General features: G+C 36.2%; 1 protein-coding gene across 1 annotated transcript in view; it reads right to left on the bottom strand.

Annotated features, from left to right (window-relative positions):
- The window catches only part of ROBO1 (roundabout guidance receptor 1), a 1,289,171-nt gene that overhangs the window by 665,494 nt on the left and 598,126 nt on the right, over positions 1-25,551 (bottom strand). The gene's annotated exons all lie outside the window — the stretch shown is intronic.

Raw genomic sequence — 25,551 nt, 5'->3', positions numbered from 1 at the left:
AGAGGAAGGGAGAGGGATAGAGAGTTAGAAACATCGATGAGAGAGAAACATCGACCAGCTGCCTCCTGCACACCCTGTACTGATGACATGACCGCAACCCAGGTACATGCCCTTTACTGGAATCGAACCTGGGGCCTTTCAGTCCGCAGGCCAACGCTCTATCCACCGAGCCAAACCAGTTTTGGTGTTTTTTTTTTTTTTTTTTTTTTTTTACTGAGCAGAAGGCTTAAGACAGTTCATGGAACAAAAAAGCTAAAGCAGCCACTTAAAACCAGTTGTAATTTTAAACCAATATGTCTGCTCTGATGTCTGGGGAAATTGACTCCTTCTCCTTAACAATGTTGAGATGGTTTAAAGTGTAATTTTAGAAATTATCTTTCATGAAGATTAACATATTACTTCACCTTCTTCAGTGTGTTCATCATGATTTATCTCTGTCTGAGTGATTCAATATTCATTTTGTATTTGGATCAAGGGTGGTATACTTTTAAAAGCTAATTACCATTTTTATTTATATTCTTTCTTCCTGGGAGCTAATGTATTTAAAATTTCCATGAGATACATAAAATTTTAGAATGTGAGTATAAATTTAATGACACATTTCCCCCATTTGTGTCTTAAGGATTGAATTGCTGCACTTTAATGTCACAAGCGTAAAATTTTAGTTAAAATTCAGCTACTTGTTTGACTTACATATTTTTTTTTTTGCTTTTTTGCGGGGGCAAAAGGAAATGAGATCTTGTTGATTAGTGCACAAAGTGACAGTGACTGATGCAAAATTATCTGTATTTCTTGAAACTCTAAGAATTTTTTTATTAAATATGAGTGGTTATTTTGATTGTAGAGATGGGGAAAAATGTAAGTATAGCGTGAACACAAATATCAAAGGAGAAAGATAAAATGTAAGGAGGACTGCCAATGCTGTAGCTGTAGGAAGACAAAACACAGAGCCATTTATATGAAGGGAAGCAGAGAAATCATCATGTAAAGGGTCAATGCAGGTGAAGTAAGGAGTGAAAAGTTTGTAATGAGTGAAAACAGAAAAGGATTAGTCATCATTCCGATTCAGGGCAGCCTTGTGGTCAGTGATTTTTGTGCTGAGGAAGATGAGGACCGGTGAGTTAAACTCATACCAAAATGACTCACATGATGTACATATCTCATTATGTAAAAATATGTTTATGGAAAAGAGGTTTGTTTTCATTAACTATTGATAGAAAACAATTAGTGATATTAGAAAACTCCCATTTAAGCTTTTTAAAAATAATTATAAACTTCTCGGTACCTTAATTTTGCTATCTCTAGATGAATTAGCCAATGGGATTAAAGGCATAACAAAGAAAGATGAAATGTTACATATTGTAATAAGAGAGCACAGCCTGCACCGTGTTACCAACATGTGCCGATGAAGTTGAAATTTTAGAGTAGAATTGAGCAAAGAGTTTTCCAGAAAGAACACATGAGCAAGAGTTGTGGATGTGCAATGCTTGGCCAGGGAATTGCAAATAACATAATATAGCATGAAAAGTCCAATAACCGTGAGATAAACAAACAACTATGTTCCTCGTATTTTCAAACATGTCAAACAAAGAGGGAAATACATTTTGACAGAACTGCTTCAAAAACAGTTTCAAAAATACTTTGGTATTTAAAGGTAAGTCCTTAGTTTTCTGGAAAATGATAATACTTGGCATTTTATGAAGCACTTTTACATGCTTGTTTTTTGTTAATATATGTCTTTGCTACATAAAACAGATCCTGTGCTGAAGGATCTAGATAGACGAAATTTTCTTGTAAATGAAAACAAACTGAGCTAACACTGGATCCCATAGGAAATACATTGCATTGAATATTTGTCAACTCCTGCACTATCAGTATGGCCACAAAGGATGTATACATGACATGCCCAGTTACCATCAGGAAAGGCATTTGACAGACTGCATTATGTCACCATATCTGTGCTATATGTAGTCTGTGATAGTGAAACAGAACTTAAATGGAAGAAACTGAATGTCACCATTTTGTCTGGAAGAGCAACTTGCAAAGTGCACATAGAGAGCATGATAAACATTTTAAAGCCTTGTTTATTAAAAAGAAAGATAGCCTGTTTTAGTTGGGGTGGGGATTGGGAGTGGGAATAGATTAACCAAAGAAATTATATGCAAATATGCATAATCCATGGACACAGACAATAGTGTGGTGAAGTCCTGGGTGGGGCAGGTACAGGGTAGAGGGGGTCAATGGGGGAAAAAAAGGGATATCTGCAATCCTTTCAACAATAAAGATAAACTTTAAAAAATTGTATTAATGCTACAATAATTTGTAACAGCCACAAATTATTGTAGCATTAATATTAATGTTAATATTGTAATGACATTATACTAATATGAATAATAAAACAATCTAATATTTTAAAAGGTGACTATTAAATTATGTAAAATGTTTGGCATTCTATGTAAATGAAAATTACTGAGAAAAGTCTGCAAGATTACTCTTGACTGAATAAAACATTAAACATGAGTGATGTATTGATTAATTAAATGTCTGTTTTCCTCTAAATTTTAAAATATTAATTCAAAAAAGATTGCACTTTGCAAAGAGCATTTTACATACTATTTTAATGTAATGGCCAGCATGTACTATAAAAAAAAAGAAAGTAACATCGTCATTAGTAAACCGATCCTCTGTTCTAATTTCTATAAGGCAGACATCTAGTCACATATATATTTGACCAATTCTTTTGCATTTCTCTTTTGTTTTGCATTACCTTCACAATTAAACAAACACAGATCCTGTTACCCACCAATATTAATTCTCTTAATCACTAAAACAAACTGTTTTGTTTTTTTTTAAAGAGAGGGTGGAGGGGAGAGAGAGAGAAAAACACCTAGGTATGTGCCTGACAGGAATTGAACCAAAGAACTTCCAGTGCACTGGATGATGCTCCAACCAACTGAGCCACACTGGCCAGGGTTAAATCAAACAGTTAAGGGCTCACTTTGTTTTTGTATATCTCTAAGAGGGTGAGACAGCAAAGGTATAAATGTTTTGACATAGGAATGAGCTTGGTGGATTGAGAAACAGAAGGAAGGAAATACTGAATGTAGGAATTAATGAATGAATAATGAAATGACATATTCTAGTGCATTGGTGTATGTCTTGGAAAGCCAAGGAAAATATTTAAAAACGAAGGTATTTATTTTAAATGGAACATAAAAATCATGTAATATTACAGTAATCTTCAATCAAACTTTGCTGTCACTGTTGCATCTTAATTAGATTTCCTATATTACCAATTACCTACCAATGCTCAAACTATTAGATGTTTAATTCTTATGAAATGTTTCATGGAAGTATTTAATGCTGCTGATTCCTACCTCCATGAAAATTTTCTTCCCAAGATTGCATCAATGGTACTAAACGTTTCTCTTTTCTTCTCTGGCTACAGCTTTAGAGTTCTTCTTTCTTGGTTCATGTTGTAAATGTTAATGCACCTCAATGTTCTAACCTCAGCTTTCCTCTCTCATGCCACATAGCCCTTGAACAATCCCACACAATCCAATGGTTTTAATTACCCTCAATATGTTGCCCTATAGATTAAGTGCACAACAATTTATTGAAATCTAGATAGATTTCTCTAATCATCTAATGGACAGTTACACTTGAATAATGTTGAAAGCATCTCAAGTTAAACATATGCAAAATTGAATACATATATATTGAATATACATATCTATACTAATAAAAGGGTAATATGCTAATTAGACTGGGAGACCTTCCGGGAGACCTTCTGGACGTTTTTCTGGACAAAGCCATGGTGGCAGGGCCAAGGCAGAGATTAGGGGTGATCAGACCAGCAGTTGGGGTGAACTGGACGGCAGAGGTCAGTTGGGGACGATCAGGCCAGCAGGCAGAGTGGTTAGGGGTGATCAAGCAGGCAGGCAGGGGAGCAGTTAGGAGCCAGCGGTCCTGGATTGCGAGAGGGATGTCTGACTGCCATTTCAGGCCCAATCCCACCAGGATCGGGCCTAAACTGGCAGTCAGACATCCCCCAAGGTGTTCCAGATTGGAGAGGTTGCAGGCCAGGCTGAGAGACCCCCTCTCCTGTGCATGGATTTCATGCACCGGCCACTAATATATATATATATACTCTCCAAAGCTGCTTTTTCTCCTATATTTCAGAGATTACTGATTCATTTCTCTGTATTGTTCCCCAGATCCAGTCACTTATGAATTTCTGTCCTCTACCTAGAACACCTATTCTTTATTTATGCTCTCTATCCCCATCCTTAATATCCAACCTCAAGACATTATCATCATAGTCCTGTGTTGTGGACTGATGCTGGAGTGTCCCCCACCACCTAAATTCATAAATTGAGCCCTAACTACCAATGCAATGGTATTTGTAGGTAGGGACTTTGGGTAATAATTAGGCTTAGATGAAGTTATGAGGATGAATCCTCCTGATGGTACCAGTGCCTTGTACATGAGGAAGAGACATCAGAGCATTCTCCCATGAGAGGATATAGGAAGAAGATATGGTTCACTTAAAAGCCAGGAAGTGAGACGTCAGTGGAACCCAACCATCCTGGCACTCTGGCTTTGGACTTCACAGCCTCCAGAATAGTGAGAAATAAAAGTCTGTAGTTTAAGCCACCCAAGAGAAACATAGAATGGGAGAGAGACACATTGATTGGTTGCCTCCTGCATGCTCCCAACCAGGAGAGTGGGGAGCAAGGGGCTGGAGCCTGCAACCAAGGTACATGCCCTTGATTGGGAATCAAACCTAAGATCATTTGGTCCTTGGACCGATGCTCTAACCACTGAGAAAAATCAGCCAGGGCTGCATTTTATAGTTTTGTCAGTAAAGGCAATATGGTTATAAGATTTAATACAAATGAAACAATAGAAAACACTTTTATAGTGCCTATCTACACCATATATCCTTTTAAAGACTATCAATTTATTAACCTCATTTAATCCTAATAAAATCCTACAGAGGTGGAATTACAAGTGCTGTTTAAGAATGGGGAAATTAAGGCACATAGGGGCTGCAAAAGTGCAAGTTCACAGTGAGAAAGTCGCTTAGGCAGAGTTTTCTTATTTGTACTCTGAACCACTTCAGGGTTTTGGCATCAGCCAAACCAAGTTTTAAAGGCCAATTATCTCTACTCAGTGGTAACATTGGAGAAATTATTAATAAACTCTAGTCCATTTTTTTTCAACTGAAAAGACATTATAATTACATTTTCAGAGGGCTGTTGTGAGGAGAACTTGAGATAATGTTCTTAAGTATAGGTCACATTAGTTAGCACCCAATAAATATTCATAAGTACTAGGTATCATTACTGTTGTTATGATGGTAACATCATTATTCCTTTAAATTCTCTGGTTGAGTAGGATATTTAACACCTATGGAACTTTACAAATGCTCTTCCCCTTGCCAATAATTTTCATTTTTTCCTTCTTTTCATCAATTTAATTTTCATCAACTTCCCTTCTTTTGCAGGGAACTCTTATTTGATCTCAGATCTCAGTCTAGTCATCACTTATTTATTCTGAAAAACCATCTATGATTCCTCAATCTGGGGCAGTAGCTCTCTACGTTAATAGAATCCTGTGTTATTCACATTTGCTCTCTTTTACTATAAATGCCTATTTTTTATTCTTTGCCTGAATTCCCAATTACTAAAAGGTTGTGTGTGTGTGTGTGTGTGTGTGTGTGTGTGTGTGTTGGGGGGGTTGTTTGTTTGTTTTTAGGATTGCTTCTTTTTTCACTCTAGTTTTTGAAAACTGAAATACAGTAGGTCTGGTAAATATTTTTTATGGGATAAATGTAGAATGTGGAATAAATAAATTACTTGGAGTGACCTACCTTAGAGATTACCTTTTATTTTTTATTTCAGAGAGGAAGGGAGAGGAAGAGAGAAATAGAAACATCAATGATGAGAGAGAATCATTGATTAGCTGCCTCCTGCATGACCCCTACTGGGGATCGAGCCCCTAACCCGGCCATGGGCCACTGACCGGAATCAAACCAGGAACCTCTCAGTCTGCAGGCCGACACTCTATCTACTCTGCCAAACCAGCTAAGGTGAGACTACCTTTAAACTGTCCTGCATTTTACACATTTGACTAAAAATAATCTAATGGAGTCTAAAAGAATCTAAAATGGATTCAAAACAAAAATTCACAGAGAAGGTTAGCAATGAATTAAAAAATTCACTTTTGATCTTTATATTATTACTTTCAAGGCCATTAGAGGAGCATGGACAAGCTGCCCAATAACCATCAGGGAAATTATATCAATCTACATGAAAAATAAAAAAGAAGGAAGAGATAGCAACATCAAAGTCTATTCCATAAAAAGTAGGAGAAATCCTTTCAAAGAGTTATTATACTCCCAAAATATAGATCTACCATGGCCCACACACTTTCAAGCTTTTAATATATATTTTTTGTTTTCTTTTAGTCTGACTGATTAAACTGAAAATGAAATATGTAGTAGAATATTTAAGAAGCAATTTTAAATGTCACAATTTATTTTCAGTTCCTTAAGCCTTTATTAATCTTGGTTTTCAAAGCCCTTTCCTTCACTCACAAGCTATGAAATTTCCATTAAGACTTGTTTAATGGTGGCATCAAATTAGTTCTCCATGTAATAGGTTTGGCTGTTTCTATGTGCTAAGGACTTCCTTCCATCCTCTGATCCAGCTGCCTGGCCCTGTGCACTTCTCATTTCTACTCTCTATTGCCTCAGTTCCTCAAGGGGGGGAAAATATCTGCCTACCTCCTAGAGGTGTTGCAAGGATTAATAAATTGCAAAGCACACTGAACAATCTGGATAAAATATCCTCTGACAGACTGAAGCATTGCCATGACCACAGTATCACTTCCAGATGCTGCAGCTCCAAGGACAAGAGAGCAGGTCTGGAAATCTCATCCAAGCCTCCCACGTGGAGGGTTATTGCCAGGCCAAAGACTTACATTTTGATATTTAAATTATCAGTGGTTTTATATCAAAGCCATCTTGCTGAGAGAGATTTTGTCTGGACACATAAAGCGCCTGAATTGGCACAACAAAAGGCAACAGCTCTGAATCATTAAGACTTTCTAACCACAAGCAACAATATTCCCAGGAAAGGGTTTATCTCGATTAGAAATCAAAGAGAACTTCCCTTTCCGTTTAAACAGATAACTCAAAATTACAAATGGCCAGTTTCAGGAGACTGGCTTTGCATGGAGTTAAATGGGTCACAAATTCCTTGAAATCTGAGAAGTCTCATTGAAGGGATATTGAATTTGGGTTAGGGCTCCCAAGTGAATCTTAGCAGGAGTTTTGTCTGGAAGTCTTGATTTTAGATGTGAGCAGACTTATTGTTTCAAGGAATTCAATTTAACCCAAATATAGAAACATACATGGTAAATGCCTTGAATATCAGTGAAGTTGGTGAATCCCAAAATATGTGGCTCCCTTATATCTGCACCTCAGTGTCTGTAACAGTTCAGCTTTGGCTGTTGTTGAATCGGGTTTTATTGGACCACAAGTGCAGAGAGTTGGGGCAAGCACACCTCATTGTCACGGGCACAATACATCACTGGAAGTGCGAAGCCCATCTTTTGTTTGGCTTACTGGCTTCTTTTCTTTCTGTTTATTTGTTTATTTACTTATATCCATTCCCCAGTCCCCTTTGTCATATCCCTCTCCTCACCTAGGCATGTGTTTAATGGGTATCCTTTTATTTTAATGTGCTCTCATAAAATATTGATATTATATGCATATATTTTAATAAATAATATATGATATAAATGTTTTCTGTATTCTTTTTAACTCAACCTTACGTTTTAAAAATCTATTCCTATTGCTGTATGGATATCTAGTAGTTGCTAATAACTCTTGTATAGTATTTTTATGGTGTTTTTAAAAATATATATACCCTGCATCCTTTACGTACTTATCTCCCAGTGATAGGCACTTAGATGAACTCTGGCTAGCACAAATAATACCATGAAGAACATTCCTATGTGTGTGCCATTAAAGCATGCATGCAAATTCTCCAGGATATGTTTTGTGGTGGGTTGTGGAGACTTATAGGTATGTGGACTTAGTGGGATTAAAACTGCCCCACAAATTGCTTTTCAGGATCACTGCACCTTTCTACACTCTGCAGGAAGTTTCCTATTTCTCCCATGCTCCTTCCAACACTTGGCATTATCTGGCTTCTTAAATTTTGCTAATCTCATGGGTATAAAGTGATATATAATTGTTGTTTTAATTAGCACATCTCTAATTCCTAATGGGTTTGAGGATATTTCATCTTTGTTAGTCATTTGGGTTTTCTACACTGTAAATCGCTTTTTTATAACTTTGCGTATATTTTTCTTGTAGTCCCTGCCCTTTTGTCTTTTCTAACTTGGAGAAATTACTTTTCTATTGTAGATATAAATCCCTTGTGGCTTTTTGACTTTCTACGTGTGCCTATGCGCAGTCTTTCATCTGTCTCTTAACTTCGCCCATGGATTCCTTGCTTGAACAGAATCTTTGGCTACAGTAATTTTTTTCGAACAGCAGATAGACTCATTAAATAAGAAAATAGGAGGACTTATGTTTGCAGATGACTCTTCTCTGACACATACCTTCAGGAGTGTGTATATATTTAAAGAAGGAAATGAAAGTATGACAGGTTGACAATTATCTTAAAGATGGCTGAGATGATTTTGTCTTTTTAGGTAATAAAAAACCAAATTAGTGCCAAATTATACTGCTATTCACTATATAAAACATTTAAATAAAATATTAATAACTGGCCAAATACAAATATCCATCTAACTTAGAGAATGACTTTTATAAATTAAATATTTTCAGTAATTAATGAAAAGAATTAAAATACTTTTAGGAAAATTTTTAGTATGAATACCCTTGCTTACATATTCAAAATGAAGTAAAATGGCACATATGCACACACTCAATGAGATTTTACATTTTGAGAACTTATGAAAATTAATATTTCACCCCACAAAAATTCTGCATGAAAACATTATTTTTATGCCACCCTCTTTATCCATCATAAAGAATTTAAAGAACAAAATTCCGTAGGAAAAAATCCTGATGAGAATATTGAGTAAGATTTTCATGAGGAAACATAGAATTCTGTTTTTAACATTCATTAAGCTTTGATGTGACCTAAAGTCAAGGTTTTCAAGCACTGACCATAGATCCTCAGGTGAATGTACTATTAATTTGTTGCCTGAAAGAATGGTGGGCTTTTTGACACTATTTAATGAAAGAACTTTATTTTAATTAAATCTATTGGGATAACTGGTTAATAACATTACATAATTTTTAGGTGCATATGATTCTTGATTCTTAATTGACATCTGGGTACTAGACCCCACCTGAGGTCTAGTTTCCCTCTGTTACCATATGTGTGACCCCCCTCTCCACCGGAAAAATTTTCAATTTACATTGGTCTCTTCAAGTTTTATGATTATAGATGAATCTAGATGATAGAAAGTAGGCACTTCATTCATCAATAACTTCTGTTTGTCACAGACCATTGCCATCCTATCAGTAGCCAGCATTTTGTAGAAGCATTTGTAAACAGGGCCTCAAAATGCTGCCTTCAATTGCTGTCCCTCAAAGTCCTGTCTGCTTCTTAATTTACCCACCATTGTGACAATATACTGTCAGTTTCTTAAAGTTCAGTCTCCTCTGTCTTATGTTTCTCCAAATCCAGCACACTATAAAAGGGCTTTTCCTCTTAATATATTCCAGATTGTTGTATCCCTGTGGCCATAGGCTCTGTAATCTGTTTTGGACTGTATTGGTGAGAAGCAGACATTTTAGAAATAAAAGAACCAATGTCATATTTGTCAAACTTTTACCTCACGTCTATATTTTTAAAAAGTTTCTTGGATGCTATTATTTCTTTCCACCTTTGTGTTGTTACTCCACCCATCAAAGATGCATCTTTGCTCAGTCATTCACTTGCTCTACCCCCTACATTCTGTGCATTGTGGGTAAAGCTATGAACCTGCCCTGGCCTGCCCTGACCAGACAGCATGAAACATGAGACTAAGTAGTTCTTTTACACTAACCAGTTAGACCAGACATCCAACTAGTCCTATTCTGATTCTATATTCATTCTATTACCTTCAGGTTATCAATTTTCATTTTGGAAATGTCACATGGAAAGATGATATATAAGACTCAATTGTGTCCTCTCATTATCCCCTGGCAGTTAGTTTTTGTTAAAAATTAAAACACCATTCAATTTTTTTTCTTTGGCTAATTTCTTAAAATCACATTTGAGTCCAGTGAAAAAGTTGGATTCAGTCTTGAACTCTGAGAAGACAACAATTTACTAACACTTGTATGCTTGCATCACTAGCTAATTGACACCATATATGACAGCTATCTTGTTAAGATATGGTGACCAAAAATCAAAACACACTAAACATGTTTATTTTACCCACACTTTTCCATAGTAACTGGCAGGAAGGTTTTGGATGCAGATCTATTTGCCAAAGTTCTTCATGCTTCTCAATGCATGTGCTAATGGTGCACACAGGAACACTTGACTAGCTTTCCCTGAGAGAATCAGAAAATACTGCATAGAAATATCTTATTTTTCACCTGTTCTTTGAAAGACCAGAGAAGTTGGTCAGAAAAAATAAATATCTCTGGGAGAATGGAAATTTTAAAGGACATGGAAAGTTTGGGAAATTGTAAAATGTTAAATGTGAGTGAGGGTCTAGAGCAAAGGGGAAGATATAGTCCTGAATTGTAGGCTGTGGCTAGATCAATGAATTTGTATATCAAGCTAAGGCATCTAAGCTTAATCCAGTATTCAATAAGAAGCAGAAGGCAGAGAAGATAACACTTAAATTTGTTATTATTTTACAACATTACATAACCATGGTGAGGATGAGTTGGAGGAGAAGAACTGGAGGTAGCACCATCAAATGAGAAGATGCTGCAAAGATTAGCATCATGGATGCTGGCCTGGATTACAGTTTGGCAGTAGGTCTTAAAAAAGGTTAGAATTCAAATCCATTTCCTTGGTAGGCACAACTGTTAATAATTTATAATCATAGAGTCAGCAATTTTCAAGATGGAATGAAAGTTAGAGATGATCAGGCCCCAAGTGATTTGGTTAGGGAATTGTGAAGATAAAACGCTAAGCCCAGCAAATTTCACTTATTTATACTAATAAAAGACAAAAATGCTAATTGACCATACCTTCGCTATGCCCACCAGCCAATCAGAAGAGTATGCAAATTAATCCAACAAAGATGGCAGTTAATTTGCATACACAGGTACCCAGTGAAGATGATCAGGCCCCAAGTGATTTGGTTAGGGAATTGTGAAGATAAAACGCTAAGCCCAGCAAATTTCACTTATTTATACTAATAAAAGACAAAAATGCTAATTGACCATACCTTCGCTATGCCCACCAGCCAATCAGAAGAGTATGCAAATTAATCCAACAAAGATGGCAGTTAATTTGCATACCCAGGTACCCAGTGAAGACTGAAGACAGTATAGAAGGAAGCCAAGCACTGCAGAAGGGAGCCAAGCGGTGAAGAAGGGAACAGGTTGGAGGTAGCAGAGACGGGAGCAGAGCTTAGGTAGCGGACATGGGAGGGAGCGAAGTGGCAGAGAAGGGAGGGAGCGAGGTGGCAGACACGGGAGGGAGGCTAAGCAGAGACAAGGGAGGGAGCCGAGGTGGTGGGGAAGGAAGGGATGAGGCAGCGGGGAAGGAAGGGAGCCAAGGTGGACAAGGGAGGGAGCCGAGGGTGAAGTGGCAAAGGGAGGGAGCGAGGCAGCAGAGAAGGGAGCAAAGCCCGCCTCGGTGGTCTTTGCTCCCTTCTCTGCTTTGCTCCAGTCTCAGGAAGCCCTATTCTTGCAGGAATCTTCCTTCAATGACCCTCTAGTAAACTATAAGACCTTGGTTTGGATAATTAACTTTTCCACGTGTTCATTTCATCACTAATAACCTAAATGTAATAATATATACTTTTCTGATTCATGGGAAATGCCTAAATTGGGCCTGAATAAAATGGGGCTAAATAAATATTACCATTGCTAAATGATTCCATATTTAGTCAATACTTACAGTACACCATACTCCTTTTCTTCTAGACACAGCTCTAAATTTTCCTCAACAATTACCACTTTTGCATTCTCCTGGCATGTATTTGGCAGGGTGCTGCCTGTTCAAGAGTAGACATTATGCATTATATTTCCCCCAAATCAACAATCTCCTGGGCATAGTGATTGATTCAGAGCTGAATACAAGACACTTTTTAGACCAAGTGAAATCTACAAGACTCAATTCTCAGACATTGTTCAGTGATGTCAGGGAGTGGGTGTGAGAATGGTATGTCGTTGCCATCTTCCCAGCATGAAATGAGACCTCCTTTGATAAAGTGGAAAGAAGTAAATTGTGTCCTTGTGACAAATATGATGTGGGCCTCAATCTGCAGCCAGACATAAGGATGATTTCCCAAGCATGTGAACTAATAAGTTACATTTTGAATTATGCTCATTTAGATTGTATTTTATGTTGCTTGCAACTTAATGAGGCATAAACAAAACAGTATCAAAAGGAAAAATAAATTCTAACTTTTAACTTTCACTAAGAAATAGTTAAAATAAATTTGATTCTCTAGGGGAAAAAATGACACTGAAGATACATTACCAGGATCTCTGTAGGAAAAAATAGTCTCTCCAGGAGGGTTGTATAAATAAATTAGTTTTGAGGAAATAATTTAATTTAACTATGTTATAAAACTATTTTAGAGATAATTCCAATAGCTGCATATTAAAGAATACTTGATTTATAAAATATGTTACAATCTGGAGCCAAAGGAAGTCAGGCAGTTATATTTCTCAAAATGACACTCCTCATGAGTTTGATTTACAAAAACATGAAGGTTTCAAGTACATTTATGTAAACTGCATTTACATGGTGATATTCAATTACATTGAATAAAAATCACCTTTAACTTTACACTATTGCATTACATTTAAATCTGATTTAAAGCAACTCAAGTATGAGAAAAAATTTAAATTTCTTATAAGTATAGAATCCTGAGACAAATAGCTATTTTAATTAGAAGAAATAAGCTGTCTTTTGTATATCATGTGAAAAGAGAAAATATCCCATTTTCCAAAATCATTAGTAAATGACTTTTTACAATCTCATAAAACAGTTCTTATTACTTGTCAAACTCTTTTGAAGGAGGCCAATCATGATCAACCAATCTATAAATTCTTCCAAGATAATCTTTCCAGAAAGACAAGCCATATGCCCTTAATCATCTTAACATCACCAACCCTTGTCTACTTTCTGGTCATAACAGATTGAACTGGAGCAAGGTGCATTGCTAAAATTGGATGGTTCATAATTTCCCTTCTGAAAATTTGGAATTTGGTACTGAGAGGCCATGTCCATCAGATGACCATGAGTGCTTGATCTTTAAGGTGAATAGAATCCAATCTGGTGTTAGGCACCAGGAAAGCCAATGCTACCTCCTTACTTTTTTGTTAAACCATATTTTGAGTTAGCTGAATTGTTTTATGCTTCTTGCACCAAGAAAATCACCAGGGCTTCCAAAAGAATCCACATAATTTCTTTTAATGGAAATTATTATAAGTTGCATTGGTAACTTTTAACACTGAAAAAAATTGACTTTAGTTCTATGTATTTTTAATATATAAATCATTAGAAATCAGCCCAGCTGGCATGGCTCAGTAGTTGAACATAGACTATGAACCAGGAGGTCACAGTTTGATTCCCTGTCAGGGCACATGCCTGGGTTATGGGCTTAATCCCCAGTGTGGGGCATGCAGGAGGCAGCTAATCAATGATTCTTTCTTATCATTGATGTTTCTCTCTTTCTCTCCCTCTTCCTTCCTCTCTGAAATCAATAAAAATATATTAAAATAAATAAATCAGATATAATTTGATATATTTATGGCATTGGGGGCTTAAGCATACCTTGATATCCACTAATTAAATTATATAAATTATCTATTATTCCTTCAATTATTCAAGAGGAATAGCTTGTAAGAACCATAAGTAAAAGAAATTAACCAACAAAAAATTAATTTGAAAAAAACTAAACTACCTCAGTGTCAGATAATAATTGATGATAAATAATCTGAGTTTACTATCCATGCATAAATTATGTAATATTTTTAGAATAGAAACAGTATTATCCATGATATTTGGAAGCATTTCTCAAGCCTCTGAAAACTGCTTGTACCATCTTTCAGCCTTCTTCTCTCCAGGATGTAGAACTTGGAATTGCAGGCATAGTTTAAGACTAGGTTACCTGTCCTCTCCACTCCTAACTTCTATTATGATTTCTTACCTCACTTGAAATTAGTCACCAGCCAAATTTCATTTTGTCCTTTTTTTCACTTCCCTGCACTTCTTTCTTTCTTGCAAGAGGTGTTTATTTAATACTTATTGTGCCACAAGGTATGTATGAACACCCTGGTGAACAAGCTGTGGGTCCTGCCAGAAAGAGCTTTTTTGGCAGCGTCAGACAATCAGAGGCATATTCAATAAGGTTGGATAAGCTTGAAAATAAGAAAGTTTAGGGCTCATTGGAAAGCACTGAACTCAGGAGGGACTATAAGAAGGCTTCCTGTAGAAGGAGGTAGACTTAAAAGAGGGAGAGAGAGAGAGAGAGAGAGAGAGAGAGAGAGAGAGAGAGATGCCTCATGTATTCCCAGAGCAAAAGGGAATACATGAAGCAAGGCTTTTCAATAGGGTTAGCGTGTGTGTGTGTGTGTGTGTGTGTGTGGGTGTGTGTGTGTGTGTGTGGGTGTGTTTTGTAGGAGGGCCTTAGTGTTGGTTAAGGTGGGAGGGGGAGGGGTGGAGGGCAGGGAGAGAGAAGGTTTGAGAGCCAGGCCTAAGGCAGCTTAGAAATGGCTTTGCATGCCTTACTGAGGAGTATCTGCCATGCTTAGAAGGTGAGGAAAAGTCACTAAAGGGTATTTAATACGGGAGTCATAACAAAGTCAATTCACTGGTTACATGGGGAAGGAAGGGGTTCAAATTGCCCCACTTTTTATATATTCTTCTTTTAAGGTACACTGTATCTTTAAGTCTTCTTTGGTAATGTAATTGAAGAAGTACAATTTTCACAGGAAATCTCACTGCAGCAACCACCTTTACATAGAGAAAGGGAAGACTCAGCAGTTAAATGACATACAACAGATAACTCACCAAGTTAGCATGAGAGACAGGGTGAAAGCACAGCCTTTCAATCCTAGGTGAGAACTAATAAGCTACGGTCATTTTTTACAACTTGGTATTTTAAAACTAAAAATTACCTATTATCAATTTTTGTTATCTCAAATTGCCATATTAGATAATGTATGCAATATAATTAGAAAGGAGTTATATTTGTGTATTCAACCATTGGTTTGCAAACATAAAATAGAAAAAGATGTAGACAGCAGGTCTAAATCAAACATCTTGACATTATTTCTGGTCACTGTGATTTCACGTAAAAGCTTTTAAATGTGCTATCTCTGTAATTAATTGAACTTCCATATCTGTAAAATAAACGTTGAATATCAAAACAGAAAACAGTATGTCAAACTCTAACTGGAGACTAACTGAAGAAAGAAAATTTGAATATCATGTTTAATAATAGAAAATATAGAAAAAAGTTATTTTGTTAGGGAGGTTGCACTTAATACTAAAATTAATAACTGAAGAATATCATGTGTTGTTGCTTTGCTTTGTGGTAGAGAAATTTGTTTTTGTTATTTCTGAAAAATAAGAGAAAGTCAAACGTGTGTAAGTCAAGAAGTACTAGAAAGCCCTATTGTTAGTTTGTGTGGCTGTTACTTTTCAAAAATTAGAGTCCAATATATGAATAGGTGGTCGACTGGGTAGAATATAATTATATTCTTTGTAACGTAATGAAAATTAGCTTTGTTTTGAAAAGAAACATAATTTAAAACATATGTTCTATATGGGGAAGGGCCAGTCAAAACTCAGAGTTGGGCGAGATGAGCCCTTATCGTGCTTGGAAAGGCCACTTTTCGCTCCAGCAGAGTGGGGAACCTGAGGCATTTTCTCTGGGATCCTCTTAGGAAGGGAAACACTGATTCCTTTGTAGACACAATCTGGGCATCAGCAGCTTTCTAAAGGAGGAATGCCTGTGGGGTGGAGGTGCCAGGTGAGGAAATGAGATGGGAAGACACTGTTAACAGTAACTTTCTCAAAGGCATTTTGAGCTGCTTCAGAAAGCTCCCAAGCTATTCCGTTTGGTTCTGGATCATTATCAGCTGCTTCCCTTTCTGGCTTGACTGATCAAAAGCACAAAATACGTAGTTTCAACTACATCACACTTTTTTCCACATATGCAAAAGTATAGATTTATGTGTGCATGTGAGTAGATATCTGACAATACAGGCTTGAGTTAAGGGATAATCTGGAGATGCTTTTCTGAAAATCTGAAATCAAGCTGACTAATTTGTGTGTGTGTGAATCATAATGAAATATTTAAAGCATCGACTATGAAAAATATCCTAAAATTGGATAGAGAGAATGATCATGGTTATAGGTGCAGGAGGCTTTTGGTAAGAACCTGTATATATCACAATATGCAGAAAAATAAAAACCTAGTAATATTATCTATAAGTACTAGCAAACTGATAAAAGCTGAATGTCATAAGTTCCAGTAAATATTACAGAGGGGATTAATATTGTTCCTACTACATCTGAATGATACACAAAAATAACACTTAAAACATACTACACCTTTTTTTAAATATATATTTTTGTGACAAATTTTTTATTGATTCAGAGAGAAAAGGAGAGGGACAGAGATATAAACATCAGTGATAAGAGAGAATCATTGATCAGCTGCTTCCTGCACACCCCACACCCGAGATCAAGCCAGCAACCCAGGCATGTGCCCTGACCTGGAATTGAACCATGACTTCCTGGTTCATAGGTTGATGCTTAACCACTGAGCCATGCCAGCTCGGCTCTACATTTTTTAAAAACATTATTATTGAAGAAGACATTGTCTATAGGGGTTCAAAGTCCCTTATGGAGAAATCATAGTGATGTGTTTATTCCTTTATAGAGCTTAGGGAGAAGTTTGTCTCTACCTGGTAAGGATGTTAATGAAACTCACAGCGTTTATGTTCATAATTACACTGCTCCTAGCTTAACTTCATGCTCAGTAGCCACAATTACCCTAGCCTACATTTTGGTTCTCATAACTGGATTTCACCACATCCTCCTTTCTTTAAGTAGCTTAACTCAATTTCAGAGCTCCTGGTTGTTGTTGTTGTTGGTGGTGGTGGTGGTGGTGTGTGTATGTGTATGTTTAATGTGCATGTTAATTTGAGCCCTTTTATTCTGAATCTTTTCAAATTCACTTGGGAAGTAAGTGGGATATAAAAAACATTCTAAAGAAATAGAGGTTTCACAATACATTTCACAGCATTTCCAAGATCAGCCTCAAGTATGACTCAGCACTTCTCTAAGTTTTTAATATATTGTGCACATGTGTTATAAAACTCAGTGTTGAAAAAAAGAAGGCTGGAAAAGCATTACCACCAACATGTTTTATTGATGTAAAACTAAGCTGAATAGGTCAGGTTTAAACATGTTTATTAAATTCAACCTTGCCTAATAAATCTAAACCTATCTTGAAATTCACAACCAGCCCGTAAATTGTGTGCCACGTCAAGAAATAACAACTTTGAACTCACTTTTATTTTATAAAATAATGTTTTAAACTCACAGCACATAAAAACACAAATGTAAAGTTTGTCTGGTTTCTTACCTGCCCCCTTCTATAACTGAACCAGAGCTGATTAACTCACCTTATCCCTGCCTTCCAGGGTATGATTTTTACTTTATTTTATTTTATATATATGTTGAAAAATACATAATATATGTATATATACTTATATTACATTATGTTATATCCTCATTGAGTCAACAACTTTCTGTGGTATTTTAAGAACTTATTTTCTCTCAACTTTTCCAAGTAACCATCGTTAAGAGCTACTACTTATTCAGGGCTTATTATGCTTTAGAAACTGCATTAAACATTTTATCACCTTCACATGTCATACTTTCACCACTAAAAACTGTGAGGTTGGTATTCTTATTAAATTCACTTCATGGATGAATAACCTGAAGCTTGGAATGGTTTCATAACTTCCCTAAGGCCTTACAGCTACAATGTGTGAGAACAGGGTTCCAAATCCAGGACTTGCAGATGAGTGCATTCTGGCTACCACTATTCTGTCCCATCTTGTTAAATCCTTAAAAAAAGATCCCTTAAAAGATGTTTGTAAAAGCTGAAGTCAACAGCAATCCAAATTATATGATGACAGATCAGTGAACAAATTTATATTTTTATTTGAACTTATAATTGCATCTGAGTTGTAAAATATAAATAGTTAGTACACCTATTTTTAGGCTAAATGTTTAAGAGGTTCAGTGTCAAACTCATGATTCAATTGTCAAAATTAACAATTTCTTCTTCTATTATTGCCTGTTACACATTTGTTTTATCACAAATGACCCTTTTGCTGATGTTTAATTTGTATGTTGTCTCCAATCACTTTGAAAGTAGAAATAATCCTATATAATAAAAGTATAGTATGCAAATTGTTCCCTTGACTGGGAGTTAATTCATGAGTTCGACCAAGGGGCGGGGCTGGCTATGGGAAGGGAGGGAGTACCTTGCCAGCAGCCGGCAGCTGCTAGGGACACTACCAGTGTATGCATTTTGTGCACTGGGCCTCTGGTATGTCATAAATAAGTCAAATTATGTTAAATTAGATCAATCAGTTAGCTGCAAATATCTGACATGGCATAAAAGAAAGCTTTACATTTTTTCTGATGTCTCAAGAAAACTAGGGATTAATTCTTTGTGAGGAATTAATCTTGCTCTTTCTCCTCCTCTTCCTTTCTCCCCTCCCTCTTACCCTCCTTCTCTCTCCATCTTTCTAGACAGCAGTTTCTGTAGCAATCACCATTTTAACATTTCTCCATCCCAATTCCTCTCCCATTTGTAAACTTTTTTTGCTCAGTAAAAACTTAGTAAGAGGAAACAAAATAGCAACTTTAGATTTATCACATGGTGGCCAGGGTTAATTTGAGTCGCTGGTTGTGTTTCAGGTTAAGACCTTGTCAAATAGTCATTACTGTTGTAGGGAATAATTTGGCTTAGATATTTTCAACCCACTCACACATGTGCAGTAAACAGTAATAGAAAAATTGTAACAGTAATAGAGGAAATTGATAAAGAACAGGGAAGTGTAGGAGAAAAAATCACCAATATGGAAAGGTCCTCCTGTTTTTCACTTCTCAATAGCCAAATGTTAGGCTACATAACACAGTGATTAAAATGTATAATGTAGACTCTCCTTCGCTCTGTGACTTTGATCAAGTTACTTAACTTCCTTATTCTAATCTGGACAATGGGAAAAATGAAATTACTAACCCTAGAAAAATATAGGAAGATTTCAAAGTGCTAAAGCACATAACATATTTAGTATAATGCCTGACACAAAGAAATGTTCAACAAATGTTAACTTATGGGAAAGAAAAACAACAATGTTGGAGGTGATTCAAATATGCAAGGAGGCACTGAAGTCCAAACCTAGTGCTTTTATTTTTGAGTACAGTTTCTGTAATTGCCATGTAATTATTTTTGCAGTTTAGTAGTATAGTATTTACTTTGAGATTAATAGTCTCTTCCCTCACCTAACTGACTTGAACCCGTCTCCAAGATAAAGGGCACTTGGTTGATGAATACTATATATGTGTCCTGTTATTCCAACATAGCAATCTTTGAACTGCTATGTCTAAAATTCCATATCTTAGAAAACGATGATAGATTGTGTAAAAAGCGTTGTCAAATACATACTCCCTCTCCTAAATGCATGTGTATCTTCTTTCTTGTAGGCCTGGGCAGGTGATACTTAATTAGTAGATCACTGGATGCTAATGAGTCAGGGAAAAACCACGGTATCCATGAACAATCTGAGTCCTGCTGGGCACAAGACATATTAGCTCTGCGGGTCACGTGCACTTCTGCCAAAATAGCCATGTCTCCATATTAAATCAATTCTCTTTCATTATGTGTGGAAGGAGACTATATGCAATAGGCTTCCTTTTTACTGACAGTCACTTCCCACGTGTGGGAGACTATGGACCTCCATCAGCAGCAGCCATCTCCCTTCTATATTACTCATTTGCTGAGGACACATGAAAGCGGACATCATCAAATAATTGGGGGAAGTATTTTGCAATATATCTTCCCTCTCTGCCTTCCCCCTTCTAACAAAGAATTTACATGTAAATACATGGAGCTAAGGCAGACACTAACTTGCCTAAATTAGATGACAGTCAGTCCCTGAGGACCAGCAAACATTCTCCAGGACACCAAGGATTACGGTCCTTTTTCTTAACCACCTGACAGGACAAAGGACTGTTTGCATAATAGACCTACAGTCTCAGTCCACCCATTTGCTCGCATAGAAATTAAAGTTTGATTGGAGAGCACGTGTGCCTGCTCACTGTATGTACAGAAGACTTTCCTTCTTTCTCCCTGTTTGGGCGACACATTAAAATATGTCCCCTTGGACAGCTCCATTTGCATTTACTCCATAACTGGAATGTCACCAATAGCAGGCATTACTGATTCTTATATCTTTATTCACATATCTACATATAAGAACATTCTATTAAAGAAACAAAATACTCATACTTTTTAAGAAGACAAGTACTATTTTGATGTTAGGAAAAAAATAAAATACATACCAATGAGTCACTAGAAATTCAGAAAATAATATTTTGTGCCAGCACCCATCCTTGGAAAGTTAATAGTAACTGTGATTTTTGATGATTTTTTCTCTTTTTCCCCACTTTATTAGGCAGAGAACATCATAAATTTTCTCTTAAGTGTTTGATAATTTTATGATTTTTAAATTAATTTTGACACGTGATCAAATAGATTTTTAGAGTAAACTTGTATTTTAAATATTAGACAACTTACTCTACAAACCTAATTAGCAAGCTAATTACTAGAATGGAAATGATTCATATCTGTCTGGGGTAATTTAGGTCAGAGATATGTTTCAAGGCCAGGAAGAGGGAGCCATATTTCAAAAATTTAAAAATTTCTGTTCCTGTGCTTAATTCTATTCTCTTACAGTAATATAAAATATGCATACATGATTTATTCTTAAATTTCCATACACATTTTAGGTGTTTTATTTAAAGAAGTAATGTTGCAAATCTAAAATAAAATTAAGTACATTATCTTACTGCAGGACTATTGAATCGAATGGTGGGGAATGTTACACAGAATTGTTCCAATTTATTTGACAAAAGAATCTCGCCCCCACCCATGGTGTATATCCAAAGACTAACATTTTATAGGCTCTGTTAATAAACCCATATTATAAATTGGAATTTCGCATTCATTCTACTAAGTAATAACACTGCTACTTCTTCTGAAGTTTCACTGAAGTTCTTTTCTCAATAAGTACCTGTATTCAAAGTAATTACCCACCACTTTACTATGAAGAGTTAGTAAAAAGAAGCTAAGAATTTAAAAGCAACTCCCCTTTAAATGATAAAGAATTTTTTAAAAATAAAAGCAACTCCCCATTATACTCAGCTGGAATGAGGTGAAACCACATTTACTGTTCTGAAAGAGGATCACTGATAGTAGCCCACCTTGGATTGAAAAAGCTACTGAAAAGATAATTTCAAAGGGAGCTGTATCTATTAGCTTCACCCTGTGTTTTCTGAGAAATCCTTACAATACACCAATGCTAACCACATTAGCCAGTAATAACCACAAATTTTAGCTAATAAATTATTAATGTAGTGTAGACTGCTAGTCTGCAGAGAACACTTTATCCAATCTTCTCATTCTCTTCATTACCACTCCAAATAGTCTGATTAACTGTCAGTTACATACATAATTCTTGTTACAGTTTGTTTATTGCTTTTCAGCAACTCAGTAATCCTAGTGGATGAAAATATTTTTCATTTGTCACAGTGACACATGCTATAAAGTGAAATTATGAACAGCTGCAAGATCTCCTAGGCTGATATAAGAGAGCATATATAGTTTTCAAGATTCCACCTGATTTTTAAACTTCCCACTTAACTAAAATTAACTACAGGATTAGACTTTGGTTTCAGGCATGCTTTTATTTAAGAGGACTATAATTTCAGGAAAAAAATCAGCAAATTTGACATTTTTACAAATTCCTTCTAAGGAACTTGTCCTCTAACACGTTCTTAGATCAGCCTTTTCTAACTCATGGCTCTCAAAGAGCTCTTAATTATTGCCCGTTTAGCCCAGCTCAGGCACTGTTTTCATCAACTGCCTCTGGTCTGCTCTCTTGTGTAGTGACTCCATTGCTTTACCCTTGGAATGTTTCTGAATTTTAACATTCTTGCTTGAGCCATGGATCATCACTACAGAAGTAGCCACGTGGATGAAACATGAGCAAAGTCCATTTAAAAAATAGTTTTGGTGTTTGTTTTTTTTAGGGTGATAGGGGATCTTATTTTCATCTGAGCTGAGACATTTAAAGTTTAAATGCTTCTATTATTTTAGGTTGTTTGTAGTTTTGTATTTAAAGAAAAATTATCTCACATAAATATATTATTAAACAATCACATATGATGGGATTCCAAATAAAATCAACTTTAAATAATGGAAATGACCCATGCTTCTATTGGTAGCAAGTTATGCGTTGGCAGCAATAAAAAATCATTTAAAATTTTATTATACATAAGATAGTTCCAAAAACTGGACATGAGAAATTGTAAGAAATCTCTTTATTTGTAAAGATAATGTAAATAAAAGACAATAGGCCCAGGTGGTGTGGTTCAGTGGTTGAGCATCAACCATGAACCAAGAGGCCACTGGTTCGATTCCCAGTCAGGGCACATGCCTGAGTTGCTGGCTCTGTTCCCAGTAGGGGGTGTGAAGGAGGCAGCCAGTCAATATCTTTTTCTTTCTATCCTTCTCCCGCCCTCTCTCTCTAAAACCAGTAAAAACACATTAAAAATAAGAAATAAAAATGAGCATTTTTTTCTGCTTTCTGTTAAAAGCAGAAAAAATGTTCATTACATACTGCAATTTTCTTATATGGACAATTTAATTTCATTCCGTGCAACTTTCCCAGGTGGATGTAAACTGGCATTCAACATCATGCACATAGTTCTCAAATATGCTTATTTGTTCTGCATGATCAGTGATACAATCCAACATTTACCAAATGACAAATTTCCAATATAAATCCTATTTACTGCTGTCCTTTGAGAAAACCGAAATTCTGTCAACAACGGGCTGGAATCCCCATGTGGAAAGAATTGGCTGTGGAAGCAAATGCTCCCTCAACCGGCCCACCACTTCCTGCCTCCCTATATCCAGGGACAGCACCTGCCTGCACCCTGCAGGCGCCCGTGTCTGCAACTCTTACCAACTATAGTAAATATATTCTTTTGTATAGAGTCCAAAATGCATCACTTTTATATTGAATATTATTTTATTGCAAGGAGGGAGATGATAAATTTATAGTACATGATTAAATATCCATTTTCTAACATGATTCCCAAGAATTATTCACAAAATTGTTCCAGAATATCAAGATAAAATTAACTACACTATATTAGTTTTTAAGAGTTAAAAGGTTTTCATAATAATGATGAATCTTTTATTTATTTATTTATATTTTATTATTATTATTATTTTTAATACCCATTGAGGACATGCTTAGAGAGAGGAAGGGGGAGGGGAGAGAGAGAGAGAGAGAGAGAGAGAGAGAGAGAGAGAGAGAGAGAGAGAGAGAAATATCTAAGTGAGAGAGAAATATTGACCTGCTGCCTCCCTTAAGCACCCAGATCAGGAATCAAACCTCTGACCTTTTCGTGTACTGGGTGATGCTCGAACCAACTGAGCCACCCGGCCAGGGCTATCTTTTATTTTTAGAATGTAACAGACAAGGGGACTCTTTTCTCTCCAAGGTGATAGTGTTCTGATTTTGCTAAAAGAAATGTACTATTACCTTTCAAATTTACACAGATGCTCCTATTTATTTCTGTCAGTGAAAAGGCCCAAATCCATTTCATTTGATGCTATAGATATCAGGAACAAGGAATGTTATTCATTTATAGAACAAAAATATCTAATTGTATAGGGCATGTTAGATGGAATAATGTCTAAATTTCCCAAGTGAGGATTATTGGCCCAACCTAGAATCCATGCACTCTAATTATGGAGCAGTTTTGCTGAGAATACTGTTTTGACAGAGCAGGGCAGGTCGCTTCTCCCCAGGCCATTTAGTTTTCTGAGTCTAATCATCAGGTCGCCCTTCTCCGTTTTTTCGGGTGGTTTACTGCAGCTTTCAAGGATTGATTTCTGTGCAGTTGAACAGGAAAGCTGGGACTCAGATCAGAAATGGTTATCCAGTAACTTGTATCAGAGCCTAATTGTGGCTTAATAAAAACACCTTTGAAGTCAAATGACCCGAGGTCATTCCCATTCCATAGCTGTATAATCTTGAGCAAGTTTCTTACCCTCTCTGAACTCTATTTCCTAACTCCAAAGCTCTATCCACTTCTTTCCTCAAACTTTCTCATCAGTTAGTTCTAAAATTGAATTTAGTTAAGGTTTAGAATTTCCAACATTATATAAAAACAAGGCAGGAAAGCTTGGATTTTTGTTTAGCATTACATTTCCCTCAAAACATTTCAATGTTGACTTAACCTACTATATTTGAAGATGCCTAGGAATTTTTGGATCAATAGGCAAATAAAAATCTGCTCTTGTTTTTCAATTTTTTTTGGTGGGGGGGAAGTAGTGGGGAGGTGTTAGGTTTTGCCTGTTAAATGGGTATACACATTTACATAAAGATCAAATAAGGTTGATACCATTGTAGCCACTCAGAAACATATGCCAAGTGAAATCTAACAATTATTATAGCTACATAAAAAAGTAAATGAAAGTATGCGAGGGCTCTTTAATGGTCATGTTAACTTATACCATGTAGCTGTGAATCTTTAGCTATCTCTGATCCCATTGTGTATGCTAACAGGATTAGCTAGTATTAGTTCCCCATCCACAAGAAGTGTAATATGCAGTGTGACCTGCAAATCTCCCCTGGGATTCAAAAGGGCTAAGTTGAGCCGTGCATGATTTCAAAGCAATTCTCAGCACAATTATCTGCTTGACCTGCAAGATGAACAAGCACATCATTTAATTAATTGCCAAGCTCTTGTAACAGTGCTGTTCATTTTTCTAGTAATCGAATGATGATATGCCCTTGCTGATTCTTATGGGAATCACCAGAATTGCACATTAACTGGTCTGATGGCCACCTTCCGCATTGCCATCAAACATTACTTTCAATCTTGACATGAACGATGCTTTTATAGGAGTCCCATAAAAGCACCCAAAAGATAGGATTAACAGCAGCTATTTCCTTACAGCACTGGTAAGTATTTTTTGATCACTTAA

The sequence above is a fragment of the Myotis davidii genome, unplaced genomic scaffold, assembly GCF_000327345.1.
Source record: "Myotis davidii unplaced genomic scaffold, ASM32734v1 scaffold24, whole genome shotgun sequence".
NCBI classification, from domain to species: domain Eukaryota; kingdom Metazoa; phylum Chordata; class Mammalia; order Chiroptera; family Vespertilionidae; genus Myotis; species Myotis davidii.
Note: the sequence above shows the minus strand (reverse complement) of the source record. Positions and strands in the feature narration are given on the sequence as shown.